Source organism: Bidens hawaiensis, unplaced genomic scaffold (genome assembly GCF_021521415.1).
Source record: "Bidens hawaiensis isolate Kalapana, Puna unplaced genomic scaffold, B.hawaiensis_p1.1 tig00000888_1, whole genome shotgun sequence".
Taxonomy (NCBI): Eukaryota; Viridiplantae; Streptophyta; class Magnoliopsida; order Asterales; family Asteraceae; genus Bidens; species Bidens hawaiensis.
The window spans coordinates 4,712,899-4,719,572 of record NW_027491051.1 but is presented as its reverse complement, the minus strand read 5'-3'; positions in this window follow the sequence as shown (position 1 = coordinate 4,719,572).

The following is a 6,674-nucleotide window of genomic DNA, read 5'->3' as shown; positions in this document are numbered from 1 at the left end:
ACTTTACATTATTCTATTCTGCCTCGGATATTATTAGGGTCCGGTCCCTTTTTCTGCCTTGAATATTATTAGGGTCCAGTCCCTTTTCTGCCTCGAGATTATTGAAGGGCTCGGTCCCTTTTCTGCCTTGGATATTATTAGGGTCCAGTCCCTTTTCTTCCTCGAGATCATTAAAGGGCTCGGACCTTTTCTGCCTTGGATATTATTAGGGTCTAGTCCCTTTTCTACCTTTCTATCTCTTACATTCATTCATAACATACATACATATCATTCATACATTATACATTGTATTCATATTCATAATTATAACTTGACAATACGTGCAATATCCGAAGATCGTTCACGTACAGACAAGCAATCATTCATACATTATACATAGCATTCATATTCATAACTATAAATTGACAGTACGCGCAATATCCGAAGATCGTTCACGTTCCGACAAGCAACCAATCATACCAATCACATATATCACATAGGGCATACACTTATCACTTAGGATAAGTGTATTAACAAATCACATCGAGTATGCACACAACCCCGAAAACATAACAAGGAATGGGGCTAGAAACTCACCTGAACTCGGTTACTTCTTCTGCTAATGGTTATTCCTTTTTTGAGCTGTGCGCGACTATCTGTTTAATAGTTGAGATGTTAAACACTACTCTAGCCATTCTCATTGCTACTTAGTTAATCTTACACGTCTATGCCGGTTTTACTTCATTGAATCATCACCGGTTAGTTAATCGTTACTTGCTAACCTTTGAAGGTATCTTTCACCATTTATCAAAGTCCAAGGGCTATTATGTATTTATATCATTCTTTTCTAAGTCCAGGGACTACTTATGTAATTATGCCAAACTTCTAGTTCGTTATACAGCCCTTAACGAATGGGGTTTTTAACGAATGAACCCATTCATTATAACGAACTGACTATAATAACGAACTGGTCCTTGTAACGAACTGGTCATCATAACGAACTAGACCTTAACGAATTACCTCTAGTTCGTTATTCCTTCATAAAGAGCTGTTTCTAATTCGTCATTTCGGCTTAACGAAAGGGCATAACGAACTACTCGCTAATTCGTTATGTCTCCGTTAACGAAACAGGGTTAGTTCGTCACGTTCCCGCTAACGAACTAGGATTAGGTCAGAACATTCCCTGACAAGACCTTAACCTCGTATCACACTCTCCGGCGCCGCCGTGCCGGAAAACCGCATCTTACCCAATTTACCCGTTTTTCATTCCAAACAACTTGTTTATGTTAAATTTTACATCTTTCTCGCATAATAGGGTCCGATTTACTATCGTACCAAGTTTTATGCAAAACCGACTTTGTTTACCCGTCTTTTTTACAAACCGAACACTACTCGTTTTATCTGAAACGAACCAACTAACCCGTTTACTATCAAGTTCATTACTTTATCAATAACCATGACCCAATCTATCATCCTACCAATTTTCATGTAAATCCGTACACGAAAAGTAAACCTTTTTAACAAAAACGTACCTTTGAGGTTTTTGTATGGAATCACTCTAGATGCTCAAAACCATATCAAACGAACTCCGATTTGAGTGATTCAAGCGGCCACAGAACCGTCTGTAACATCCTACTTTCGGTTATATTAATAAAATAAAGTTCGTTTATTTTATAGCGAGTCGTTATCGGTTTAGTTGAATAGAATACGAGATGGACTTGTGTTGGGTAAATGGATATGGGTTATGGACTTGGGTTATGGAGGAATGAAGGAAAGACCATGGGCTTAAGCCCATGATCAAAAATATATATACCCTTAATCCTCCATTTAATTCATTTACACATATCCCTTACACCATCCAAAACACACACTTAAGATTCTCTCCCTAGTTCTCTCTCTCTCTAAACCGATATCAAGAAGGAAACCGAGAACCGACCCGAGGTAATGTTAGTATTTTATTGTTTGAGCTTAAAACCTTTAGTTATGAACACGAAACGACGAGCCGACACCGTTAAACCGTTTAAGTCACGAGATCCGGGTGGATTCGGGTATAAACCGAACCTATGATAAGCTTAGGGGTCACCCTAGCTCAGATCTGGATCGAACGGGAAGAAAAATGGTGAAAAACGAGTTAAAACACGTTTTTCCGGCGAATCCGCGGTTTTCTGGCGGTGGCGCCGGAAAGGCGGTGCCGGAAAAGGTTGGTACGAGGTTAACGATGTCAGGAAATGTTCTGACATTCCCTGACCTAACCCTAATTCGCTAAGGGTAACTAGTGAAGTAGGTGTGATTCGCCAGCCGATTCGCTAAGGAAATATTAGCGAACTCGCATGTCATTCGTTAAGGAAATAAGGGCGAACTAGGCCATTCGCTAAGAGAGGGACGAATGAACCCCCTTCTTTATAGGGTTCATTCTTTGACCAGATCAGTTCGTTAAGGTCCAATTCGCTATAAGGACCAGTTCGTTAAGATGCCTAATTCGTTACAAAGGCAGATTCGCTATAATGGCTAATTCGTTAAGAATTCCCATTCGTTAAGAACTGAGTGACGAATTAGAACTTTGAAAGAATGACAGAACAGTCCCTGGACTTAGAAAAGAATGATATAATTACAAAGTGACCCTTGGACTTTGATGATTTATGAAAGATGCCCTTAAAGGATTAACGAGTAACGATTAACTAACCGGGTAATGATTCAATGAAGTAAAATCGGCTTAGACACGTAAGACTAATTAAGTAGTAATGAGAATGGCTAGAGTAGTATTTGATATTCAATTATTAAACAGTTAGACGTGCACAGCTCGAGAAGGAATAACCAGTAGCAGAAGAAGTAACCAAGTTCAATTGAGTTTCTAGCCCCATTTCCTTGTTATGTTTACGGGGCTGTATGCATACTTGATGTGATTAGTTAATACACTTACCTTAAGTGGTAAGTGTATGCTTTAGATGTTATACGAGGTAGCTATTATACAATGTTTGTCGGTACGTGAACGATCTTCGGATATTGCACGTATCGCCAAGGATAGTGATTGCCAAGTGGTTATTAGTGTGTATGAATGCTATGATGTGACTTGCTTATTATGTAAATGATATGAAGCGTGTTGTAGACAAGTAGAGGTAGAGTATGTTAGAAGTGGCAAGAGTCTAGTAAGAGTGTTAGTGGCATGACGATAGTACGTGGTAGGGTAAGTGTATACGTGACTACGACATTAAAGTGGCAAAGTGGCAAAGTGGCATAACGTTATACGTTATTAAAGTGGAAAAGTGGCAAAGTGGTAGGTGTAAATAAGATGCTAAGTGGTAAGGTGAGCAGGTTAGATAGTGGACTACGTGTCTTCGGATACGTATATGATGCATGTAGTGGTTGTATGATAAGTTGCTTGATTAACTAGAACTCACTCAGCGTAGCTGACTTTTAGTATGCACGCAGGTGATCAGACTAAAGAACTAGCATGAGGATGGCACATGGCATGGATTGAAAGGCTGGAATCTGAAGATGGAAGAAAAGATGTTTTAAATAAAATGTTTTGTGTTATGGTATCAAAGAAAAGATTTAATGTTTTGTAATGAATTATTTAAGTTGACGTTTCCGCGAAAGTTTTAATTAACTCTGATTGTAAGAGCTGTGTATATTGTGACAACTGCCCAATCCGACCCGACCCAGGTACCCGTTTTCGAATCCGATTCTTTTTATGATTTAAAATTTGATTATTAATCTTTGCAAACTTAACATTAAATAAATTACATATACTTATATTTTTATATTACTTACTAATAATAATAATTTCTTTCCGCCGTCCCGCCTCTTAATCTCTCTTGTCGCCGTCCCGCCTCTTTCTCTCTCTTGTCGCCGTCCCGCCCCTCTGCTTAACCCTTTAGCCTGAACTCCCTTTTCTCTTGACTCTTTGTTTGTCCTTTGGTTCTTCCCGCCTAAGGATGTCTGCGCAGCTCCACGCGCCAGACTCTTTTCAAGGAAGCCTGCGCGAAGACCAGCTGTTCCTGCGATACGCGAGACGAACTCTTCTCGCAGCGCGCTAAGAATTGCAGTTCTTCTCGCAGCGCGCTAAGAATTGTAGTTCTTCTCGCAGCGCGCTAAGAATAGTAGTTCTTCTCGCAGCGCGCTAAGAATTGTAGTTCTTCTCGCAGCGCGCTAAGAATTGTAGTTCTTCCCGCGACGCGCTAAGAATGGTAGTTCTTCCCGCGACGCGCTAAGGAATTGTAGTTCTTCCCGCGACGCGCTAAGAATGGTAGTTCTTCCCGCGACGCGCTAAGGTTTGTTCTGTTTGCCTTCGCCCTCGCGCGTGCGCTCGAGTTTTCTCGCGCTTGACCTTAAGTCTTTTCTTCAGTTTGTGCCAGCCTGTATTCTTTTGAAATATCTTATCTTTTGTTTGAGCTCTTTAGGTCAGTTCCGACATCTGTCCGAAAAGCCACTTTCGGCGCAGCATGCGCACCAATCCTATTGGTTGACAGAAAAAGTGACTGACATAATCTTTTGAAATCTTCTTTTGCATGTCTTGAACAGTGTTCTCCCATGCTTTGATCTGTATCATGTCAGCTTTTCCCCCATCCCCTGCAGCTGCCGGCATATCTTTGGATATCTTTTGCTTTTGGATTCTTGTACTTTTTATATCTTTTGCTTGTTTTGATAAGATCTTTTCCTCCTTTTTAGGGATTGTGTTCCCTAGGGTTTTCCTATAAATAAAACTATTTTCTTTTAACACTACACACACTACACTTAAACACTCCTCAAATCTCTCTCCCTTTGTTCCTCAGCAGCGCCACTCCTCTCTTTGCCTCCGTCTTCCCTTCTGTTATGCCCAGAATCTCGGTAAATATGAATATATATATTTTGTTTTAATTTGTTTAACTAACAAAAATCGATACTTACTGCATATATTCAAGACATAAAAACCAATAGTTAAACCAATAAACTTTTATTTATAGGTTAACTTGTGCTTGTTTAAAAGTTGGTTCTTGCATTATCTTTCATCGCGCCGTTTGCAAGTGAGTAATCTCGTACTTAATCCCCTTTTATTTTTAACGTTTTGGGATGTTCATGTGTTCGTACAACTTGAGTCTTAAACTTGTTTATGAAATTTATGTGCGCAAAACCCCATGTGTTATGGACGTTTACTTGGCTGTTTATTTGTATGTGTGACTCATTAACCGCTTTGACGGCCTATTCCGAAGTTTTCATGGATCCATTAGATGAACACGGGAGACCTATCGTTTACGGTTTTCTTGTTTTCTTACACATGCACGTATGTTTTCTTGTTTTTGTGCTCAATTGGGAGCACGGATTGAACTATGAGCTATGATCTAAGGCTTGATCACAATCTGATTACACTCTATGTTAAACCCCAGTTAAGCACATGTTGCGCGCAGTGTTTGTTATTATCTATTTATATCTATTAAACTTGATTTCTCCCCGACACGCAAGTGTTGACGTTTTATTTTAACACATGTTCAGGTTTGCTGTAGCTGCTTTTGGGAATCTCTTGGACGCGTAGGATGTTTTCTTTTTGTTTGGACCTAGATTAAAATGTAACAAGACAAGTTATGTTACTTGAATATTTTAAGTTATGATATGATTTATGTTACTTTATGTCGTGATCTGCGCGTGCGCAATGAAATGTATTTATTAAATATTGACACCCAAATAGTGTCACGAGTAATGAAACAATACGTGGCGCCCCGATGTATAATCCGCCATCGGTCGGGGTGTTACAGATTGGTATCAGAGCTCCGTGACTTTAGGATAGGTGGTTAGACGTAACGACCTAGAATACCTAAGAGTCCCTTCTCGCGCTGAGAAATATCTCATGTTTGCGCGCTAATTGTTAATTACTCGATATTTATAAATTATGCTTGCGTATATGCAGCACATGATTTCATGTTTTATTCGCGATCTTTCAATTTTTATTGTTAAATTTCAATCTATTTCTTTACTTACATATTCGTTTGTTGTGGGGATTGAAAATCCGAGAAGTCATGGTGGTACATGAATAGTTGATTTTCAATTACCATTAACTTTATGTTTTAAATTGAAGATTTGAAAAGTCATGGTGATACATGAATTGTCAATCTCCAATATTCATTTACTCGATATTTTAAATTGAAGATTTGAAAAGTCATGGTGATACATGAATTGTCGGATTTCAATTCGAATTCATTACATGTATTAAGTTTGCATTTAAATTCATATTTTACTTCAAAATTTGATAGCATTTAACTCCGCGAAACAAGCTTTACGACGATATACTTTGCGCTAAAACGATTTCCCATACCAAGATATTAACAAAAATTAAAACTTTTATAGAATGCCTCCGCTATCTCGCCGTTATCAGAGGAGAGAAGCCTCGCGCAGACGTAGGCAGCAACGTTCCCAGGAAATGGCCGCCGCAATAGCCCAAGCCTTAAACCAAAATAATCCCAACCCTTCCGGATACAATATTAAATCCTTCAATGCGGGTAACCCTCCGAAATTCACAGGACTCGAAGGAGCCACCGTAATGCTCCAGTGGCTCGAGAAAATTGAGAACACTTTCCTCCATACCCAATGCCCTCAAGACCGACGAACCTTATACGCCTCAAGTGTCCTAGAATCAAGGGCGCTTACTTGGTGGAACGGAGTAGCTCATGCGCGTGGCGCAGAGGCTGCTTCTAGCATGCTCTGGGAGGAATTCAAGGAACTCT